This window comes from Melospiza melodia, chromosome 5, assembly GCF_035770615.1.
Source record: "Melospiza melodia melodia isolate bMelMel2 chromosome 5, bMelMel2.pri, whole genome shotgun sequence".
NCBI lineage: Eukaryota > Metazoa > Chordata > Aves > Passeriformes > Passerellidae > Melospiza > Melospiza melodia.
This window is the reverse complement of record NC_086198.1, coordinates 47,799,864-47,824,157: the sequence shown is the minus strand read 5'-3', so window position 1 is coordinate 47,824,157 and position 24,294 is coordinate 47,799,864.

The window sequence follows — 24,294 nt, the reverse complement described above, 5'->3', positions numbered from 1 at the left end:
CGATGAAGTGCTGAAACACAGAGATTTTCTCTTAGAGAGTGTCTCATGTTGTAACCTATCCCATGGATTTTATGCTGTAATTCTTATCTCTTTTAAAATTTACTATCTTCTGTACAGTTTTCATGAAACTTTCTGTTACAGTAGTGAATAGCACAGATAAATGTCATTTTGTACAACTTTGAATTTACCCCAAGAGCTGAGAGAAAACTTGATCCTATACTTCAATCCGAGTTTCTTCTATAGTCCAACTTTGTTTCTCTACCATCAAGCTTCTCCTTTGTTGCTGCTCCAAGCCCCGTCCAAGGTGACCTTGAATACTTTCAGGGATGGGACACCCACAACTTCTCTGGGCAACCTGTTCCAGTGTTCCAGCACTCCCACAGTAAAAAAGGCCTTCCTTTCATCTAATATGTGTAGGAAATCATAAATCTAGGCATAGAAGCTTGGAGTGCAAATTTGAAATTCTTTGGATTTGAAGCACATTTTATATGAATACTGACTTACAGATGACTAAAAGATGTTGATGGGCATTTGAGCTGACAAGTTTTGAAAAAGTGCACGGAAATTAAAATTGAAACCACTAAAATTAAAAACTCCTTGCCATTTTCTTTTTCCTCTCCTATTCAAAATTGCATATGTCAGATATCAGGGCTTCATGCAAACCTCTCAGATGCTCTCAGAGAAAAAGCTTTTCTTTCAGACTAAGTTGCGGTTGACGTAGAACACTAGCAGGAGTGAAAGATTTTCTGGGCATTGGGGCAGCACGTTCTCCTTGGATTTGTGTGCAGAATGCATTTTATCCAAACTGGAAAATAGATCCCAGCTCTGTTCTATTCATCATTCTTACTTCATCAGGCCAGAAGATTCTGTGAAAAGTAGCCTGTGGACCTTGAAGACAGCGCATGTGAACCAGATGAGAGGTGATAGAGAAGTTGAGGGAGAGAAGAAAGAGCATATGGCTGAAACCAGAAAGTATTTCTCCACGTGATCATGGAAGATTGCAGGAGCCACTTGGTACTATCAAACCAGCCCGACTTGGCACTGGTGCCACTATGGGTCTGGGAGCCATGTTGCATATCGTGCATTTTAAGGAGCCAGCTGGCCACACCCAGCCATATGCCCCCAAACACAAACCAAGCCCTTTTCTCTGGCAAACAAAACTCAGCTGCCCTGCTTCTGGATGGCAGATTGCAGGAGCCACTTGGTACTATCAAACCAGCCCAACTTGGCACTGGTTCCACCTTGGCTCTGGGAACCATCCTGCCTATTGTAGCTTTTCAGGAGCCAGCCGGTCACTCCCAGCCATAGGCCCCCAAACAGAAACCTCGGACCTTTTCTCTGGCAAACAAAACTCAGCTGCCCCACTTCTGGATGGCAGATTGCAGGAGCCACTTGGGACTATCACACCAGCACAACATGGCACTGCTGCCACCTTGGATCTGGGAACAATCCTGCGTATCGTGGATTCTAAGGAGCCAGCTGGCCACTCCCAGCCACAGGCCCCCAAACACAAACAACGGCGCTTTTCCCTGGAAAACAAAACTCACCTGCCAACATTTTGATGGCAGATTGCAGGAGCCACTTGGTACTATCAAACCAGCCCAACTTGGCACTGGTGCCACCATGGGTCTGGTCACCATCCTGCCTATCGTAGCTTTTCAGGAGCCAGGCGGTCACTCCCAGCCATAGGCCCCCAGACACAAAGCTCTGCCCGTTTCCCTGGCAAACAAAAGTAAGCTGCCCCGCTTCTGGATGGCAGATTGCAGGAGTCACTTTGCACCATCAAACCAGCCCGACTTGGCACTGGTGCCACCTCTGGTCTGGGACCCATCCTGCGTATCGTGGATTCTAAGGAGACAGCTGGCCACTCCCAGCCACAGGCCCCCAAACACAAACAACGGCGCTTTTCCCTGGAAAACAAAACTCGCTTGCCAACTTTTTGATGGCAGATTGCAGGAGCCACTTGGTACTATCAAACCACCCCAACTTGGCAACAAGTGGTTCCTGCAATCTGACATCCAGAAGCGGGGCAGCTTACTTTTGTTTGCCAGGGAAGCGGACCGTTGTTTGTGTTTGGAGGCGTAAGGCTGGGAGTTGCCGACTGGCTCCTTAAAATCCACGATACGCAGCATGGTTCCCAGACCAGAGTTGGCACCAGTGCCAAGTCGGGCTGGTTTGATAGTACCAAGTGGCTCCTGCAATCTGCCATCCAGAAGCGGGGCAGCTTACTTTTGTTTGCCAGGGAAACGGGCCGAGGTTTGTGACTGGGGACCTATGGCTGGGAGTGACCGGCTGGCTCCTGAAAAGTTACGATAGGCAGGATGGTGACCAGACCCATGGTGGCACCAGTGCCAAGTTGGGCTGGTTTGATAGTACCAAGTGGCTCCTGTAATCTGCCATCAAATAGTTGGTAGGCGAGTTTTGTTTTCCAGGGAAAAGCGCCGTTGTTTGTGTTTGGGGGCCTGTGGTAGGGAGTGGCCGGCTGGCTAATTAGAATCCACGATACGCAGGATGGTTCCCAGACCAGAGGTGGGACCAGTGCCGAGACGGGCTAGTTTGATGGTGCAAAGTGGCTCCTGCAATCTGCCATCCAGAAGCGGGGTAGCTTACTTTTGTTTGCCAGGGAAACGGGCCGAGCTTTTTGTCTGGGGGCGTATGGCTGGGAGTGACCGGCTGGCTCCTGAAAAGCTACGATAGGCAGGATGGTGACCAGACCCATGGTGGCACCAGTGCAAAGTTGGGCTGATTTGATAAAACCAAGTGGCTCCTGCAATCTGCCATCAAAAAGTTGGCAGGAGAGTTTTGTTTTCCAGGGAAAAGCGCCGTTGTTTGTGTTTGGGGGCCTGTGGCTGGGAGTGGCCGGCTGGCTCCTTAGAATCCACGATACGCAGCATGGTATCCAGACCCAAGGTGGCACCAGTGCCAAGTTTTGCTGGTTTGATAGTACCAAGTGGTTCCTGCAATCTGCCATCCAGAAGCAGGGCAGCTTACTTTTGTTTGCCAGGGAAACGGGCCGAGGTTTTTCTCTGGGGGCCTATGGCAGGGAGGGACCGGCTGGCTCCTGAAAAGCTACGATATGCAGGATGGTGACCAGACCCATGGTGGCACCAGTGCCAAGTTGGGCTGATTTGATAGTAGCAAGTGGCTCCTGCAATCTGCCATCAAAATGTTGGCAGGCGAGTTTTGTTTTCCAGGGAAAAGCGCCGTTGTTTTTGTTTGGGGGCCTGTGGCTGGGAGTGACCGGCTGGCTCCTTAGAATCCACGATACGCAGGATGGTTCCCAGACCCAAGGTGGAACCACTGCCAAGTTGGGCTGGTTTGATAGTACCAAGTGATTCCTGCAATCTGCCGTCCAGATGCGGGGCAGCTTACTTTTGTTTGCCAGGGAAACGGGCCGAGCTTTGTGTCTGGGGGCCTATGGCTGGGAGTGACCGGCTGGCTCCTGAAAAGCTACGATAGGCAGGATGGTGACCAGACCCATGGTGGCACCAGTGCCAAGTTGGGCTGGTTTGATAGTACCAAGTGGCTCCTGCAATCTGCCATCAAAAAGTTGGCAGGCGAGTTTTGTTTTCCAGGGAAAAGCGCCGTTGTTTGTGTTTGGGGGCCTGTGGCTGGGAGTGGCCGGCTGGCTCCTTAGAATCCACGATACGCAGCATGGTTCCCAGACCAGAGGTGGCACCAGTGACAAGTCGGGCCAGTTTGATGGTGCAAAGTGTCTCCTGCAATCTGCCATCCAGAAGCGGGGCAGCTTACTTTTGTTTTCCAGGGAAAAGGGCCGAGGTTTTTCTCTGGGGGCCTATGGCTGGGAGTGACAGGCTGGCGCGTGAACAGCTACGATAGGCAGGATGGTTCCCAGACCCATGGTGGCACCAGTGCCATGTTGGGCTGATTTGATAGTACCAAGTGGCTCCTGCAATCTGCCATCAAAATGTTGGCAGGCGAGTTTTGTTTTCCAGGGAAAAGCGCCGTTGTTGTATTTGGGGGCCTGTGGCTGGGAGTGGCCGGCTGGCTGCTTAGAATCCACGATACGCAGGATGGTTCCCAGACCCAAGGTGGCACCAGTGCCAAGTTTTCTGGTTTGATAGTACCAAGTGGTTCCTGCAATCTGCCATCAAGAAGCGGGGCAGCTTACTTTTGTTTGCCAGGGAAACGGGCCGAGCTTTGTGTCTGGGGGCCTATGGCTGGGAGTGACCGGCTGGCTCCTGAAAAGCTACGATAGGCAGGATGGTGACCAGACCCATGGTGGCACCAGTGCCAAGTTGGGCTGGTTTGATAGTACCAAGTGGCTCCTGCAATCTGCCATCAAAAATTTGGCAGGCGAGTTTTGATTTCCAGGGAAAAGCGCCGTTGTTTGTGTTTGGGGGCCTGTGGCTGGGAGTGGCCGGCTTGCTAATTGGAATCCACGATACGCAGGATGGTTCCCAGACCTGAGGTGGCACCAGTGCCAAGTCGGGCTAGTTTGATGCTGCAAAGTGGCTCCTGCAATCTGCCATGCAGAAGCGGGGTAGCTTACTTTTGTTTGCCAGGGAAAATGGCCGAGGTTTTTGTCTGGGGCCTATGGCTGGGAGTGACCGGCTGGCTCCTGAAAAGCTACGATAGGCAGGATGGTGACCAGACCCATGGTGGCACCAGTGCCAAGTTGGGCTGATTTGATAGTACCAAGTGGCTCCTGCAATCTGCCATCAAAAAGTTGGCAGGCGAGTTTTGTTTTCCAGGGAAAAGCGCCGTTGATTTTGTTTGGGGGCCTGTGGCTGGGAGTGACCGGCTGGTTCCTTAGAATCCACGATACGCAGGATGGTTCCCAGACCAGAGGTGGCACCAGTGCCAAGTTGGGCTGGTTTGATAGTACCAAGTGCGTCCTGCAATCTGCCATCCAGAAGCGGGGTAGCTTACTTTTGTATGCCAGGGAAAGGGGCCGAGGTTTATGTCTGGGGGCCTATAGCTGGGAGTGACCGGCTGGCCCCTGAAAAGCTACGATAGGCAGGATGGTGACCAGACCCATGGTGGCACCAGTGCCAAGTTGGGCTGATTTGATAGTACCAAGTGGCTCCTGCAATCTGCCATCAAAAAGTTGGCAGGCGAGTTTTGTTTTCCAGGGAAAAGCGCCGTTGATTTTGTTTGGGGGCCTGTGGCTGGGAGTGACCGGCTGGCTCCTTAGAATCCACGATACGCAGGATGGTTCCCAGACCCAAGGTGGCACCAGTGCCAAGTTGGGCTGGTTTGATAGTACCAAGTGAAATCTGCCATCCAGAAGCGGGGTAGCTTACTTTTTTTTGCCAGGGAAACGGGCCGAGGTTTTTGTCTCGGGGCCTATGGCTGAGGGTGACCGGCTGGCTCCTGAAAAGCTACCATAGGCAGGATGGTGACCAGACCCATGGTGACACCAGTGCCAAGTTGGGCTGGTTTGATAGTACCAAGTGGCTCCTGCAATCTGCCATCAAAAAGTTGGCAGGCGAGTTTTGTTTTCCAGGGAAAAGCGCCGTTGTTTGTGTTTGGGGGCCTGTGGCTGGGAGTGGCCGGCTGGCTCCTTAGAATCCACGATACGCAGGATGGTTCCCAGACCCAAGGTGGCACCAGTGCCAAGTCGGGCTGGTTTGATTACACCAAGTGGCTCCTGCAATCTGCCATCCAGAAGTGAGGCAGCTAAGTTTTGTTTGCGAGAAAAAAGGGCCGTGGTTTTTGTTGGGGGCCTGTGGCTGGGAGTAGCCGGCTGGCTCCTTAGAATCCATGATACGCAGGATGGTTCCCAGACCCAAGGTGGCACCAGTGCCAAGTCGGGCTGGTTTGATAGTACCAAGTGGCTCCTGCAATCTGCCATCCAGAAGCGGGGCAGCTGAGTTTTGTTTGCCAGAGAAAAAGGCTGTGGTTTTTATTTGGGGGCCTGTGGCTGGCATTGGCCGGCTGGCTCCTGAAAATCCACGATACGCAGCATGGTTCCCAGACCCAAGGTGGCACCAGTACAAAGTGGGGCTCGTTTGACAGTGTCAAGTGCCTCCTGCAATCTCCCATCCAGAAGCGGGGCAGCTGAGTTTTTTTTGCCAGGGAAACGGACCTTTGTTTTTGATTGGGGTCTGTGGCCGAGAGTGGTCGGCTGTCTCCTGACAATCCACAATACGCAGGATGGTTCCCAGACCAAAGGTGGCACCAGTGCTAAGTCGGGCTGGTTTGATAGTACCAAGTGCCTCCTGCAATCTGCCATCCAGAAGCGGGGCAGCTGAGTTTTGTTTGCCAGAGAAAAGGGCCGTGGGTTGTGTTTGGGGGCATATGGCTGGGAGTGGCCACCTGGCTCCTTAAAATGCAAGATACGCCGCATGGTAACCAGACGCAAGGTGGCACCAGTGCCAAGTCGGGCTGTTTTTGTAGTACCCAGTGGCTCCTGCAATTTGCCATCCAGAAGCGGGACAGCTAAATTTTGTTTGCTAGAGAAAAGGGCTGTGGTTTGTGTTTGGGGGCCTATGGCCGAGAGTGGTAGGCTGGCCCCTGAAAATCAACGATAGGCAGGATGGTTCCCAGATCCAAGGTGGCACCAGTGCCAAGTAAGGCTGGTTGTATGGTTCAAAGTGACTCCTGCAATCTGCCATCCAGAAGCGGGACAGCTGAGTTTTTTTTGCCAGAGAAAAGGTCCGTGGTTTCTTTTTGGGGCATACGGCTGGGAATTGCCGGCTGGCTCCTTAAAATGCTCGATACGCAGGATGGTTCCCAGAGCCAAGGTGGCACCACTGCCAAGTCGGGCTCTTTTTGTAGTACCAAGTGCGTCCTGCAATTTGCCATCCAGAAGAGGGGCAGTTGAGTTTTGTTTGCCAGAGAAAAGGGCCGAGGTTTGTGTTTGGGAGCATATGGCTGGGAATGACCGGCTGGCCCCTGAAAATCCACGATACGCCGGATGGTTCCCAGATCCAAGGTGGTACCATTACCAAGTCGGGCTGGTTTGATAGTCCCAAGTGGCTCCTGCAAACTGCCATCCAGAAGCGGGGCAGCTGAGTTTTGTTTGCCAGGGAAATGGGCCGTTGTTTGTGTTTGGGGGCCTGTGGCTGGGAGTGTTCGGCTGGTTCCTGAATATGTACGATACGCAGGATTGTTCCCAGATCCAAGGTGGCAGCAGTGCCATGTTGTGCTGGTGTGATAGTCCCAAGTGGCTCCTGCAATCTGCCATCCAGAAGTGGGGCAGCTGAATTTTGTTTGCCAGAGTAAAGGTCCGTGGTTTGTGTTTGGGGGCATATGGCTGAGAGTGGCCGGCTGGCCCCTGAAAATCCACGATACACAGGATGGTTCCCAGATCCAAGGTGGCACCTGTGCCAAGTCGGGCTGATTTGATAGTACTAAGTAGCTCCTGCAATCTGCCATCCAGAAGCGGGGCAGCTTACTTTTGTTTGCCAGGGAAACGGGCCGAGGTTTCTGTTTGGGGGCCTATGGCTGGGAGTGACCGGCTGGCTCCTGAAAAGCTACAATAGGCAGGATGGTTCCCAGAGCCAAGGTGGCACCAGTGCCAAGTTGGGCTGGTTTGATAGTACCAAGTGGCTCCTGCAATCTGCCATCCAGAAGCAGGGCAGCTGAGTTTTGTTTGCCAGAGAAAAGGGCTTGGTTTGTGTTTGGGGGCATATGGCTGGGTGTGTCCAGCTGGCTCCTTAAAATGCACGATATGCAACATGGCTCCCAGACCCATAGTGGCACCAGTGCCAAGTCGGGCTGGTTTGATAGTACCAAGTGGCTCCTGCAATCTTCCATGATCACGTGGAGAAATACTTTCTGGTTTCAGCCATATGCTCTTTCTTCTCTCCCTCAACTTCTCTATCACCTCTCATCTGGTTCACATGCGCTGTCTTCAAGGTCCACAGGCTACTTTTCACAGAATCTTCTGGCCTGATGAAGTAAGAATGATGAATAGAACAGAGCTGGGATCTATTTTCCAGTTTGGATAAAATGCATTCTGCACACAAATCCAAGGAGAACGTGCTGCCCCAATGCCCAGAAAATCTTTCACTCCTGCTAGTGTTCTATGTCAACCGCAACTTAGTCTGAAAGAAAAGCTTTTTCTCTGAGAGCATCTGAGAGGTTTGCATGAAGCCCTGATATCTGACATATGCAATTTTGAATAGGAGAGGAAAAAGAAAATGGCAAGGAGTTTTTAATTTTAGTGGTTTCAATTTTAATTTCCGTGCACTTTTTCAAAACTTGTCAGCTCAAATGCCCATCAACATCTTTTAGTCATCTGTAAGTCAGTATTCATATAAAATGTGCTTCAAATCCAAAGAATTTCAAATTTGCACTCCAAGCTTCTATGCCTAGATTTATGATTTCCTACACATATTAGATGAAAGGAAGGCCTTTTTTACTGTGGGAGTGCTGGAACACTGGAACAGGTTGCCCAGAGAAGTTGTGGGTGTCCCATCCCTGAAAGTATTCAAGGTCACCTTGGACGGGGCTTGGAGCAGCAACAAAGGAGAAGCTTGATGGTAGAGAAACAAAGTTGGACTATAGAAGAAACTCGGATTGAAGTATAGGATCAAGTTTTCTCTCAGCTCTTGGGGTAAATTCAAAGTTGTACAAAATGACATTTATCTGTGCTATTCACTACTGTAACAGAAAGTTTCATGAAAACTGTACAGAAGATAGTAAATTTTAAAAGAGATAAGAATTACAGCATAAAATCCATGGGATAGGTTACAACATGAGACACTCTCTAAGAGAAAATCTCTGTGTTTCAGCACTTCATCGGGGTAAGATTTCATGAAGTGCCAAAGAAGGCGGCAAAATATCATTCGGGACATTATTTACTGGAATTCAGCCTGGCCATTAGTAGGAACTGCCTTTGAACATATCATGTAGATATACCACACACGCTTTCCCTTCACTGAAAAATTACTGTTTACAACAAATAAGCAATTGACGATCAAAATTGATTGAAAGCATCTTAAACATGTCAAGTATTTCATTGTAGATGATCTGTGATCCAAATGCTTCTTCCACCTTCGAGAGGGACAGAAGAATTCTTCCATATCATGATGGTTTAAAATTGTATCAACCAATGTTTTCTGCTGAAAAGATATCATCTATTTTTTTCTATTTTTGGAAGAAAATATTCCTAGACATACAACAGGTGAGAACTAAGTAATTTTAAAGAAACAAATGAAATGAAAATATTCTGTAAATAGAATGAAATGAAAAGCTGTGTTTTAAATAGGAGCTAAATATTAAACAGAATTTTTGTACCAGGCATTTGAATTACTGCACCAGCTCTTTTGCCCATCAAGAGAGGCATTTAGCATTTCAGTCTTTTCCAAGGTGTTCATGATCTGCTATGCTGATCTCTGTGTGTGCCTAGGTGTGTGTGGAGGGGGGGGCATATGAAGGGGAGTGTGTATGTTTGCTTTACAATTGTTGTGGCAGATTCATGCCTCAGCTCCACATTTTGTTTTAAAAAGGTCACACCGAGTGGATATGAAGTTTACTATCAACAAGAGATCGATTCCCAAATCATCCATTTGACTCTCCCTTATAAATCATGTGCTTTGTTGCATATTTTATCAAATATACTTTCAAGCCAGATGGAGGAAGGAGGATGTGGAATCCCTCCACCATCTTGCAACTTTTATGTAAGTAGGTTTTCAAGAAAATCATCATTTCTCTTTTAAATATGTCTGGAACAGGCATGATGGTAGTGTCAACCTGTTGGAGTTTTTGTTGCTGGAAGAAGTTGTACAAAAGGATTGGTTTTTACATTGACCAGTTACTGAATCAAGCGCAGGAATACATTGGAAATTTAGCTGGGGGTTCCTTTTCCCAGCAGACTACTTCTAGAACGAGCTTGTACACTGAAGCTGACTCTTTTGCTCTCTTTTTGTTTCTTTCCTATTTTCTTGGCTTCTTTGCCACTATCTAGACAATTTTGGAACTTTGTTCCCAACTAAAATGGTTTCAATAGTCTGATTGTGATCATACATTTTTACAAGGAATTTTTAAAATCTTTCCTCGAGTCCAGAAAGTCAAGGACTTAGATCTTTTTCTTCCCTTATCAATATTGCCATGAAATTGATAAATAAAGACCAACTCTTTATTTTTGTTTTTAACCCACGTAGATAATTCCCATCCATTAATCCATTTTGTGGACCAATAGCTGCCATTCTGATGGAAGCTGTTACTTCTTAACAATAGGCATTCTGTGACTATGTTGACTGCACTTTGGGTGAAGATCCTAACTGGTCTTAGATATACATAGGGAGAAATTTGCTCAGCCAGTGTCAGTCTTAAGCATGCGTATCAGAAGATCTTTCTAGAGCTGGGAATTTTCCCATGAAAGGGATTCAGTTAGGGAAGAGACACTTGTGCCAGAGTTTTACATTCTTCTTGAACACTGCTTAAGGAACTTAGATGCCATGTCCATTTGGATCTCTGTCTGCACAGAACTTTGTCATGCCAGCGCTTTGAAATGCATCTTGAAGAGAATTCACTAGCACAGAATGAAAGAGAGTGGAAGGGGTTGGTGGGGCTAACCAGGCCCAACCCCCCTGCCTAAACCAGGATACCTAGAGCCTCTTGCCCAGGATTCTATCTGGGTGTACTTTTAATGTCTTCAAAGATCCAGGCTCCACAATCTTTCTGGGCAGTCTGTGCCGTGGTTCAGTCACCCTGACAGTAAAGAAACATTTACTGATGTTCAAAGGCAATCTCCTGTATTTCAGTGTGTGCCCACTGCCTCTTGTCTTTTCCCTCAGCATCACTGAAAAGACACTGATTCCCTCCCCTTTGCACTATTGCTTCCATATGTATGTGTGATGCCATGTAGAGGTATGTCAAAAACCTCCCTGAAGCCCAGGCAGATAATATTCCCTTCATCTACCAGTCAAGTTGATTCATCAGAGGAGTTTAAAGTGATGTTCAGCATGAATTCCCCTGAAAAATCATGCTAACTATATTATTTGGTCATCTGTCATGTGCCTGGCAAGGATTTCCAGGAAGAGCTGCTTCATCAACTTCCTGGGGATAAAAAAGAGGCTGGCTGGTTTGTACTATGGCGAGTCCTCTTAATTGCCTTTTTTGAAGATGGGTGTCATTTGCTAACATCCACTCTTTAGCCTCTCTTGTCGTCTACATCTTAGCAAAACGCTTTTCCACTATGTCTGGCTAGGAAAAACTGTGCCAGCACAGAAAACATCTCCCATCGTGTTCTAGAAGTTGCACGGATGTCTGCCAAGTGTTTGGCAGGAAGAAAAGAAAAGTTGTCCAAAACAGCTTCCAATCGAATGTTCATGTGATTGGAAAAGTCAGGAGAGTGCAAAGGTACTGTTTTCTATCAGTTGGCAAGGTGCGCACACAATCCCAGTGTTGTACAGCTTGCTTCTTCACCTTCCCGAAGCTGCCGCTCTCGCCGGCTGCCGGAGCCCAAGAAGCGGCTTCTTCGCGCAAAGACGATTGTGCCGCTCACAGTGCTCTCCTTAGCGCGGCTTCTGCTGAAAGACGCCCGGCAGCGGCTCTTACCTCCGGAGAGCATCCTACCTTCGTCTTTAGCTCCTCTTCTCATCTACACCTCGGCAAAAAGCTTTTCCACTATGTCTGGCTAGGAAAAAACTGTGCCAGCACAGAAAACATCTCCCATCGTGTTCTAGAAGTTGCACGGATGTCTGCCAAGTGTTTGGCAGGAAGAAAAGAAAAGTTGTCCAAAACAGCTTCCAATCGAATGTTCCTGTGATTGAAAAAGTCAGGAGAGTGCAAAGGTACTGTTTTCTATCAGTTGGCAAGGTGCGCACACAATCCCAGTGTTGTACAGCTTGCTTCTTCACCTTCCCGAAGCTGCCGCTCTCGCGGCTGCCGGAGCCCAAGAAGCGGCTTCTTCGCGCAAAGACGATTGTGCCGCTCACAGTGCTCTCCTTAGCGCGGCTTCTGCCGAAAGACGCCCGGCAGCGGCTCTTACCTCCGGAGAGCATCCTACCTTCGTCTTTAGCTCCTCTTCTCATCTACACCTCGGCAAAACGCTTTTCCACTATGTCTGGCTAGGAAAAAACTGTGCCAGCACAGAAAACATCTCCCATCGTGTTCTAGAAGTTGCACGGATGTCTGCCAAGTGTTTGGCAGGAAGAAAAGAAAAGTTGTCCAAAACAGCTTCCAATCGAATGTTCCTGTGATTGGAAAAGTCAGGAGAGTGCAAAGGTACTGTTTTCTATCAGTTGGCAAGGTGCGCACACAATCCCAGTGTTGTACAGCTTGCTTCTTCACCTTCCCGAAGCTGCCGCTCTCGCCGGCTGCCGGAGCCCAAGAAGCGGCTTCTTCGCGCAAAGACGATTGTGCCGCTCACAGGGCTCTCCTTAGCGCGGCTTCTGCCGAAAGACGCCCGGCAGCGGCTCTTACCTCCGGAGAGCATCCTACCTTCGTCTTTAGCTCCTCTTCTCATCTACACCTCGGCAAAACGCTTTTCCACTATGTCTGGCTAGGAAAAACTGTGCCAGCACAGAAAACATCTCCCATCGTGTTCTAGAAGTTGCACGGATGTCTGCCAAGTGTTTGGCAGGAAGAAAAGAAAAGTTGTCCAAAACAGCTTCCAATCGAATGTTCCTGTGATTGGAAAAGTCAGGAGAGTGCAAAGGTACTGTTTTCTATCAGTTGGCAAGGTGCGCACACAATCCCAGTGTTGTACAGCTTGCTTCTTCACCTTCCCGAAGCTGCCGCTCTCGCCGGCTGCCGGAGCCCAAGAAGCGGCTTCTTCGCGCAAAGACGATTGTGCCGCTCACAGGGCTCTCCTTAGCGCGGCTTCTGCCGAAAGACGCCCGGCAGCGGCTCTTACCTCCGGAGAGCATCCTACCTTCGTCTTTCGCGTCTTATGTAGTCTACACCTTAGCAAAACGCTTTTCCACTATGTCTGGCTAGGAAAAACTGTGCCAGCACAGAAAACATCTCCCATCGTGTTCTAGAAGTTGCACGGATATCTGCCAAGTGTTTGGCAGGAAGAAAAGAAAAGTTGTCCAAAACGGCTTCCAATCGAATGTTCATGTGATTGGAAAAGTCAGGAGTGCAAAGGTACTGTTTTCTATCAGTTGGCAAGGTGCGCACACAATCCCAGTGTTGTACAGCTTGCTTCTTCACCTTCCCGAAGCTGCCACTCTCAGGAGGTAAGAGCCGCTGCCGGGCGTCTTTCGGCAGAAGCCGCGCTAAGGAGAGCACTGTGAGCGGCACAATCGTCTTTGCGCGAAGAAGCCGCTTCTTGGGCTCCGGCAGCGGCGAGAGCGGCAGCTTCGGGAAGGTGAAGAAGCAAGCTGTACAACACTGGGATTGTGTGCGCACCTTGCCAACTGATAGAAAACAGTACCTTTGCACTCTCCTGACTTTTCCAATCACAGAACATTCGATTGGAAGCTGTTTTGGACAACTTTTCTTTTCTTCCTGCCAAACACTTGGCAGACATCCGTGCAACTTCTAGAACACGATGGGAGATGTTTTCTGTGCTGGCACAGTTTTTCCTAGCCAGACATAGTGGAAAAGCTTTTTGCCGAGGTGTAGACTACAAAAGACGCGAAAGACGAAGGTAGGATGCTCTCCGGAGGTAAGATCCGCTGCCGGGCGTCTTTCGGCAGAAGCCGCGCTAAGGAGAGCACTGTGAGCGGCACAATCGTCTTTGCGCGAAGAAGCCGCTTCTTCGGTTCCGGGAGCCGCGAGAGCGGCAGCTTCGGGAAGGTGAAGAAGCAAGCTGTACAACACTGGGATTGTGTGCGCACCTTGCCAACTGATAGAAAACAGTACCTTTGCACTCTCCTGACTTTTCCAATCACAGGAACATTCGATTGGAAGCTGTTTTGGACAACTTTTCTTCCTGCCAAACACTTGGCAGACATCCGTGCAACTTCTAGAACACGATGGGAGATGTTTTCTGTGCTGGCACAGTTTTTCCTAGCCAGACATAGTGGAAAAGCGTTTTGCTAAGATGTAGACGACAAGAGAGGCTAAAGAGTGGATGTTAGCAAATGACACCCATCTTCAAAAAAGGCAATTAAGAGGACTCGCCATAGTACAAACCAGCCAGCCTCTTTTTTATCCCCAGGAAGTTGATGAAGCAGCTCTTCCTGGAAATCCTTGCCAGGCACATGACAGATGACCAAATAATGTAGTTAGCATGATTTTTCAGGGGAATTTCATGCTGAACATCACTTTAAACTCCTCTGATGAATCAACTTGACTGGTAGATGAAGGGAATATTATCTGCCTGGGCTTCAGGGAGGTTTTTGACATACCTCTACATGGCATCACACATACATATGGAAGCAATAGTGCAAAGGGGAGGGAATCAGTGTCTTTTCAGTGATGCTGAGGGAAAAGACAAGAGGCAGTGGGCACACACTGAAATACAGGAGATTGCCTTTGAACATCAGTAAATGTTTCTTTACTGTCAGGGTGACTGAACCACGGCACAGACTGCCAGAAAGATTGTGGAGCCTGGATCTTTGAAGACATTAAAAGTACACCCAGATAGAATCCTGGGCAAGAGGCTCTAGGTATCCTGGTTTAGGCAGGGGGGTTGGGCCTGGTTAGCCCCACCAACCCCTTCCACTCTCTTTCATTCTGTGCTAGTGAATTCTCTTCAAGATGCATTTCAAAGCACTGGCATGACAAAGTTCTGTGCAGACAGAGATCCAAATGGACATGGCATCTAAGTTCCTTAAGCAGTGTTCAAGAAGAATGTAAAACTCTGGCACAAGTGTCTCTTCCCTAACTGAATCCCTTTCATGGAAAATTCCCAGCTCTAGAAAGATCTTCTGATACGCATGCTTAAGACTGACACTGGCTGAGCAAATTTCTCCCTATGTATATCTAAGACCAGTTAGGATCTTCACCCAAAGTGCAGTCAACATAGTCACAGAATGCCTATTGTTAAGAAGTGACAGCTTCCATCAGAATGGCAGCTATTGGTCCACAAAATGGATTAATGGATGGGAATTATCTACGTGGGTTAAAAACAAAAATAAAGAGTTGGTCTTTATTTATCAATTTCATGGCAATATTGATAAGGGAAGAAAAAGATCTAAGTCCTTGACTTTCTGGACTCGAGGAAAGATTTTAAAAATTCCTTGTAAAAATGTATGATCACAATCAGACTATTGAAACCATTTTAGTTGGGAACAAAGTTCCAAAATTGTCTAGATAGTGGCAAAGAAGCCAAGAAAATAGGAAAGAAACAAAAAGAGAGCAAAAGAGTCAGCTTCAGTGTACAAGCTCGTTCTAGAAGTAGTCTGCTGGGAAAAGGAACCCCCAGCTAAATTTCCAATGTATTCCTGCGCTTGATTCAGTAACTGGTCAATGTAAAAACCAATCCTTTTGTACAACTTCTTCCAGCAACAAAAACTCCAACAGGTTGACACTACCATCATGCCTGTTCCAGACATATTTAAAAGAGAAATGATGATTTTCTTGAAAACCTACTTACATAAAAGTTGCAAGATGGTGGAGGGATTCCCACATCCTCCTTCCTCCATCTGGCTTGAAAGTATATTTGATAAAATATGCAACAAAGCACATGATTTATAAGGGAGAGTCAAATGGATGATTTGGGAATCGATCTCTTGTTGATAGTAAACTTCATATCCACTCGGTGTGACCTTTTTAAAACAAAATGTGGAGCTGAGGCATGAATCTGCCACAACAATTGTAAAGCAAACATACACACTCCCCTTCATATGCCCCCCCCTCCACACACACCTAGGCACACACAGAGATCAGCATAGCAGATCATGAACACCTTGGAAAAGACTGAAATGCTAAATGCCTCTCTTGATGGGCAAAAGAGCTGGTGCAGTAATTCAAATGCCTGGTACAAAAATTCTGTTTAATATTTAGCTCCTATTTAAAACACAGCTTTTCATTTCATTCTATTTACAGAATATTTTCATTTCATTTGTTTCTTTAAAATTACTTAGTTCTCACCTGTTGTATGTCTAGGAATATTTTCTTCCAAAAATAGAAAAAAATAGATGATATCTTTTCAGCAGAAAACATTGGTTGATACAATTTTAAACCATCATGATATGGAAGAATTCTTCTGTCCCTCTCGAAGGTGGAAGAAGCATTTGGATCACAGATCATCTACAATGAAATACTTGACATGTTTAAGATGCTTTCAATCAATTTTGATCGTCAATTGCTTATTTGTTGTAAACAGTAATTTTTCAGTGAAGGGAAAGCGTGTGTGGTATATCTACATGATATGTTCAAAGGCAGTTCCTACTAATGGCCAGGCTGAATTCCAGTAAATAATGTCCCGAATGATATTTTGCCGCCTTCTTTGGCACTTCATGAAATCTTACCCCGATGAAGTGCTGAAACACAGAGATTTTCTCTTAGAGAGTGTCTCATGTTGTAACCTATCCCATGGATTTTATGCTGTAATTCTTATCTCTTTTAAAATTTACTATCTTCTGTACAGTTTTCATGAAACTTTCTGTTACAGTAGTGAATAGCACAGATAAATGTCATTTTGTACAACTTTGAATTTACCCCAAGAGCTGAGAGAAAACTTGATCCTATACTTCAATCCGAGTTTCTTCTATAGTCCAACTTTGTTTCTCTACCATCAAGCTTCTCCTTTGTTGCTGCTCCAAGCCCCGTCCAAGGTGACCTTGAATACTTTCAGGGATGGGACACCCACAACTTCTCTGGGCAACCTGTTCCAGTGTTCCAGCACTCCCACAGTAAAAAAGGCCTTCCTTTCATCTAATATGTGTAGGAAATCATAAATCTAGGCATAGAAGCTTGGAGTGCAAATTTGAAATTCTTTGGATTTGAAGCACATTTTATATGAATACTGACTTACAGATGACTAAAAGATGTTGATGGGCATTTGAGCTGACAAGTTTTGAAAAAGTGCACGGAAATTAAAATTGAAACCACTAAAATTAAAAACTCCTTGCCATTTTCTTTTTCCTCTCCTATTCAAAATTGCATATGTCAGATATCAGTGCTTCATGCAAACCTCTCAGATGCTCTCAGAGAAAAAGCTTTTCTTTCAGACTAAGTTGCGGTTGACGTAGAACACTAGCAGGAGTGAAAGATTTTCTGGGCATTGGGGCAGCCCGTTCTCCTTGGATTTGTGTGCAGAATGCATTTTATCCAAACTGGAAAATAGATCCCAGCTCTGTTCTATTCATCATTCTTACTTCATCAGGCCAGAAGATTCTGTGAAAAGTAGCCTGTGGACCTTGAAGACAGCGCATGTGAACCAGATGAGAGGTGATAGAGAAGTTGAGGGAGAGAAGAAAGAGCATATGGCTGAAACCAGAAAGTATTTCTCCACGTGATCATGGAAGATTGCAGGAGCCACTTGGTACTATCAAACCAGCCCGACTTGGCACTGGTGCCACTATGGGTCTGGGAGCCATGTTGCATATCGTGCATTTTAAGGAGCCAGCTGGCCACACCCAGCCATATGCCCCCAAACACAAACCAAGCCCTTTTCTCTGGCAAACAAAACTCAGCTGCCCTGCTTCTGGATGGCAGATTGCAGGAGCCACTTGGTACTATCAAACCAGCCCAACTTGGCACTGGTGCCACCTTGGCTCTGGGAACCATCCTGCCTATTGTAGCTTTTCAGGAGCCAGCCGGTCACTCCCAGCCATAGGCCCCCAAACAGAAACCTCGGCCCGTTTCCCTGGCAAACAAAAGTAAGCTGCCCCGCTTCTGGATGGCAGATTGCAGGAGCTACTTAGTACTATCAAATCAGCCCGACTTGGCACAGGTGCCACCTTGGATCTGGGAACCATCCTGTGTATCGTGGATTTTCAGGGGCCAGCCGGCCACTCTCAGCCATATGCCCCCAAACACAAACCACGGACCTTTTCTCTGGCAAACAAAAATCAGCTGCCCCACTTCTGGATGGCAGATTGCAGGAGCCACTTGGGACTATCACACCAGCACAACATGGCACTGCTGCCACCTTGGATCTGGGAACCATCCTGCGTATCGTACATATTCAGGAACCAGCCGAACACTCCCAGCCACAGGCCCCCAAACACAAACAACGGCCCATTTCCCTGGCAAACAAAACTCAGCTGCCCCGCTTCTGGATGGCAGTTTGCAGGAGCCACTTGGGACTATCAAACCAGCCCGACTTGGTAATGGTACCACCTTGGATCTGGGAACCATCCGGCGTATCGTGGATTTTCAGGGGCCAGCCGGTCATTCCCAGCCATATGCTCCCAAACACAAACCTCGGCCCTTTCCTCTGGCAAACAAAACTCAACTGCCCCTCTTCTGGATGGCAAATTGCAGGAGGCACTTGGTACTACAAAAAGAGCCCGACTTGGCAGTGGTGCCACCTTGGCTCTGGGAACCATCCTGCGTATCGAGCATTTTAAGGAGCCAGCCGGCAATTCCCAGCCGTATGCCCCAAAAAGAAACCACGGACCTTTTCTCTGGCAAAAAAAACTCAGCTGTCCCGCTTCTGGATGGCAGATTGCAGGAGTCACTTTGAACCATACAACCAGCCTTACTTGGCACTGGTGCCACCTTGGATCTGGGAACATCCTGCCTATCGTTGATTTTCAGGGGCCAGCCTACCACTCTCGGCCATAGGCCCCCAAACACAAACCACAGCCCTTTTCTCTAGCAAACAAAATTTAGCTGCCCCGCTTCTGGATGGCAAATTGCAGGAGCCACTGGGTACTACAAAAACAGCCCGACTTGGCACTGGTGCCACCTTGCGTCTGGTTACCATGCGGCGTATCGTGCATTTTAAGGAGCCAGGTGGCCACTCCCAGCCATATGCCCCCAAACACAACCCACGGCCCTTTTCTCTGGCAAACAAAACTCAGCTGCCCCGCTTCTGGATGGCAGATTGCAGGAGGCACTTGGTACTATCAAACCAGCCCGACTTGGCACTGGTGCCACCTTTGGTCTGGGAACCATCCTGCGTATTGTGGATTGTCAGGAGACAGCCGACCACTCTCGGCCACAGACCCCAATCAAAAACAAAGGTCCGTTTCCCTGGCAAAAAAAACTCAGCTGCCCCGCTTCTGGATGGGAGATTGCAGGAGGCACTTGACACTGTCAAACGAGCCCCACTTTGTACTGGTGCCACCTTGGGTCTGGGAACCATGCTGCGTATCGTGGATTTTCAGGAGCCAGCCGGCCACTGCCAGCCACAGGCCCCCAAACAAAAACCACAGCCTTTTTCTCTGGCAAACAAAACTCAGCTGCCCCGCTTCTGGATGGCAGATTGCAGGAGCCACTTGGTACTATCAAACCAGCCCGACTGGCACTGGTGCCACCTTGGGTCTGGGAACCATCCTGCCTATCGTGGATTTTAAGGAGCCAGCCGGCTACTCCCAGCCACAGGCCCCCAACAAAAACCACGGCCCTTTTTTCTCGCAAACAAAACTTAGCTGCCTCACTTCTGGATGGCAGATTGCAGGAGCCACTTGGTGTAATCAAACCAGCCCGACTTGGCACTGGTGCCACCTTGGGTCTGGGAACCATCCTGCGTATCGTGGATTCTAAGGAGCCAGCCGGCCACTCCCAGCCACAGGCCCCCAAACAAAATCAACGGCGCTGTTCCCTGGAAAACAAAACACGCCTGCCAACTTTTTGATGGAGTTTGCAGGAACCACTTGGTATTATCAAACCAGCCCAACTTGGCACTGGTGCCACCTTGGGTCTGGATACCATGCTGCGTATCGTGGATTCTAAGGAGCCAGCCGGCCACTCCCAGCCACAGGCCCCCAAACACAAACAACGGCGCTTTTCCCTGGAAAACAAAACTCGCCTGCCAACTTTTTCATGGCAGATTGCAGGAGCCACTTGGTACTATCAAACCAGCCCGACTTGGCACTGGTGCCACCATGGGTCTGCTCACCATCCTGCCTATCGTAACTTTTCAGGAGCCAGCCGGTCACTCCCAGCCATAGGCCCTGAGACACAAACCTCGGCCCGTTTCCCTGGCAAACAAAAGTAAGCTGCCCCGCTTCTGGATGGCAGATTGCAGGAGCCACTTGGTACTATCAAACCAGCCCGACTTGGCACTGGTGCCACCTCTGGTCTGGGAACCATCCTGCGTATCGTGGATTCTAAGGAGCCATCCGGCCACTCCCACCCACAGGCCCCCAAACACAAACAACGGCGCTTTTCCCTGGAAAACAAAAGTAAGCTGCCCCGCTTCTGGATGGCAGATTGCAGGAGCCACTTGGTACTATCAAATCAGCCCGACTAGGCACTGGTGCCACCTCTGGTCTGGGAACCATCCCGCGTATCGTGGATTCTAAGGAGCCAGTCGGCAACTCCCAGCCACAGGCCCCCAAACACAAACAACAGCCCGTTTCCCTGGCAAACAAAAGTAAGCTGCCCCGCTTCTGGATGGCAGATTGCAGAAGCCACTTGGTACTATCAAACTAGCCCAACTTGGCACTGGTGCCACCTCTGGTCTGGGAACCATCCTGCGTATCATGGGTTCTAAGGAGCCAGTCGGCAACTCCCAGCCACAGGCCCCCAAACACAAACCTCGGCCCGTTTCCCTGGCAAACAAAAGTAAGCTGCCCCGCTTCTGGATGGCAGATTGCAGGACGCACTTGGTACTATCAGACCAGCCCGACTTGGCACTGGTGCAACCTCTGGTCTGGGAACCATCCTGCGTATCGTGGATTCTAAGCAGCCAGCCGGCCACTCACAGCCACAGGCCCCCAAACACAAACAACGGCGCTTTTCCCTGGAAAACAAAACTCGCCTGCCAACTTTTTGATGGCAGATTGCAGGAGCCACTTGGTACTATCAAACCAGCACAACTTGGCACTGGTGTCACCATGGGTCTGGTCACCATCCTGCCTATGGTAGCTTTTCAGGAGCCAGCCGGTCACCCTCAGCCATAGGCCCCGAGACAAAAACCTCGGCCCGTTTCCCTGGCAAAAAAAAGTAAGTTACCCCGCTTCTGGATGGCAGATTGCAGGACGCACTTGGTACTATGAAACCAGCCCAACTTGGCACTGGTGCCACCTTGGGTCTGGGAACCATCCTGCGTATCGTGGATTCTAAGGAGCCAGCCGGTCACTCCCAGCCACAGGCCCCCAAACAAAATCAACGGCGCTTTTCCCTGGAAAACAAAACTCGCCTGCCAACATTTTGATGGCAGATTGCAGGAGCCACTTGGTACTATCAAATCAGCCCAACTTGGCACTGGTGCCACCATGGGTCTGGTCACCATCCTGCCTATCGTGGATTCTAAGGAGCCAGCCGGCCACTCCCAGCCACAGGCCCCCAAACACAAACAACGGCGCTTTTCCCTAGATAACAAACTCGCCTGCCAACTTTTTGATGGCAGATTGCAGGAGCCACTTGGTACTATCAAACCAGCCCAACTTGGCACTGGTGCCACCATGGGTCTGGTCACCATCCTGCCTATCGTAGCTTTTCAGGAGCCAGCCGGTCACTCCCAGCCATAGGCCCCCAGACACAAACCTCGGCCCGTTTCCCTGGCAAACAAAAGTAAGCTGCCCCGCTTCTGGATGGCAGATTGCAGGACGCACTTGGTAGTATCAAACCAGCCCGACTTGGCACTGGTGCCACCTCTGGTCTGGGAACCATCCTGCGTATCGTGGATTCTAATTAGCCAGCCGGCCACTCCCAGCCACAGGCCCCCAAACACAAACAACGGCGCTTTTCCCTGGAAAACAAAACTCGCCTGCCAACATTTTGATGGCAGATTGCAGGAGCCACTTGCTACTATCAAATAAGCCCAACTTGGCACTGGTGCCACCATGGGTCTGGTCACCATCCTGCCTATCGTAGCTTTTCAGGAGCCAGCAGGTCACCCCCAGCCATAGGCCCCGAGAAAAAAACCTCGGCCCGTTTCCCTGGAAAAAAAAAGTAAGCTACCCCGCTTCTGGATGGCAGATTGCAGGACGCACTTGGTAGTATCAAACCAGCCCAACTTGGCACTGGTGCCACCTTGGGTCTGGGAACCATCCTGCGTATCGTGGATTCTGAGGAGCCCGCCGGCCACTCCCTGCCACAGGCACCCAAACACAAACAACGGCGCTTTTCCCTGGAAAACAAAACTCGCCTGCCAACTTTTTGATGGCGGATTGCAGGAGCCACTTGGTACTATCAAACCAGCCCAACTTGACACTGGTGCCACCATGGATATGGTCACCATCCTGCCTATCGTAGCTTTTCAGGACCTAGCAGGTCACTCCCAGCCATAGGCGCCCAGACAAAAACCTCGGCCCGTTACCCTGGCAAACAAAAGTAACGGCGCCGCTTGTGGATGGCAGATTGCAGGAACCACTTAGTACTATAAAACCAGCCCGACTTGGCACTGGTGCCACGTCAGGTCTGGGAACCATCCTGTGTATCGTGGATTCTAAGGAGCCAGCCGGCCACTCCCAACCACAGGCCCCCAAACACAAACAACGGCGCTTTTCCCTGGAAAACAAAACTCGCCTGCCAACTTTTTGAGGGCAGATTGCAGGAGCCACTTGGTACTATCAAACCAGCCCAACTTGGCACTGGTGCCACCATGGGTCTGCTCACCATCCTGCCTATCGTAGCTTTTCAGGAGCCAGCCGGTCACTCCCAGCCATAGGCCCCCAGACACAAACCTCGGCCCGTTTCCCTGGCAAACAAAAGTAAGCTGCCCCGCTTCTGGATGGCAGATTGCAGGACGCCCTTGGTACTATCAAACCAGCCCGACTTGTCACTGGTGCCACCTCTGGTCTGGGAACCATGCCGCGTATCGTGGATTCTAAGGAGCCAGCCGGCCACTCCCAGCCACAGGCGCCAAAACACAAACAACGGCGCTTTTCCCTGGAAAACAAAACTCGCCTGCCAACTTTTTGATGGCGGATTGCAGGAGCCACTTGGTACTATCAAAGCAGCCCAACTTGTCACTGGTGCCACAATGGATGTGGTCACCATCCTGCCTATCGTAGCTTTTCAGGACCTCGCCGGTCACTCCCAGCCATAGGCGCCCAGACACAAAGCTCGGCCCGTTTCCCTGGCACACAAAAGTAAGCTGCCCCGCTTCTGGATGGCAGATTGCAGGAACCACTTGGTACTATAAAACCAGCCCAACTTGGCACTGGTGCCACCTCTGGTCTGGGAACCATCCTGCGTATCGTGGATTCTAAGGAGCCAGCCGGTCACTCCAGCCACAGGCCCCCAGACACAAACAACGGCGCTTTTCCCTGGAAAACAAAACTCGCCTGCCAACTTTTTGATGGCAGATTGCAGGAGCCACTTGGTACTATCAAACCAGCCCAACTTGGCACTGGTGCCACCTTGGGTCTGGGAACCATGCTGCGTATCGCAGATTCTAAGGCGCCAGTCGGCCACTCCCAGCCACAAGCCCCCAAACACAAACAACGGCGCTTTTCTCTGGCAAACAAAACTCAACTGCCCCTCTTCTGGATGGCAAATTGCAGGACGCACTTGGTACTATAAAAACAGCCCGACTTGGCACTGGTGCCACCTTGGGTCTGGGAACCATCGTGCGTATCGATCTTTTTAATGAGCCAGCTGGCCACTCCCAGCCATATGCCCCCGAACACAACCCACGGCCCTGTCCTCTGGCAATCAAATCTCAGCTGCACCGCTTCTGGATGGCAGATTGCAGGAGCCACTTGGTACTATCAAACCAGCACGACTTGGCACTGGTGCCACCTTGGGTCTGGGAACCATCCTGCGTATTGTGGATTGTCAGGAGCCAGCTGAACACTCTCGGCCACAGACCCCAATCAAAAACAACGGCCCATTTCACAGGCAAACAAAACTCAGCTGCCCCGCTTCTGGATGGGAGATTGCAGGAGGCACTTGACACTGTGAAACCAGCCCCACTTGGCACTGGTGCCACCTTGGGTCTGGGAACCATGCTGCGTATCATGGATTTTCAGGAGCCAGCCGGCCACTCCCAGCCATAGGCCCCCAAACAAAAACCACAGCCTTTTTCTCTGGCAAACAAAATTCAGCTGCCCCACTTCTGGATGGCAGATTGCAGGAGCCACTTGGGACTATCACACCAGCACAACATGGCACTGGTGCCACCTTGGATCTGGGAACCATCCGGCGTATAGTGGATTTTCAGGGGTCAGCCGGTCACTCTCAGCCATAGGCCCCAAACACAAACCACGGCCCTTTTCTCTGGAAAACAAAACTCAACTGCCCCTCTTCTGGATGGCAGATTGCAGGAGACACTGGGTACTATGAAACCAGCCCTACTTGGCACTGGTGCCACCTTGGCTCTGGGAACCATGCTGCGTATCATGGATTTTCAGGAGCCAGCCGTCCACTGCCAGCCACAGGCCCCGAAACACAAACAACAGCCTTTTTCTCTGGCAA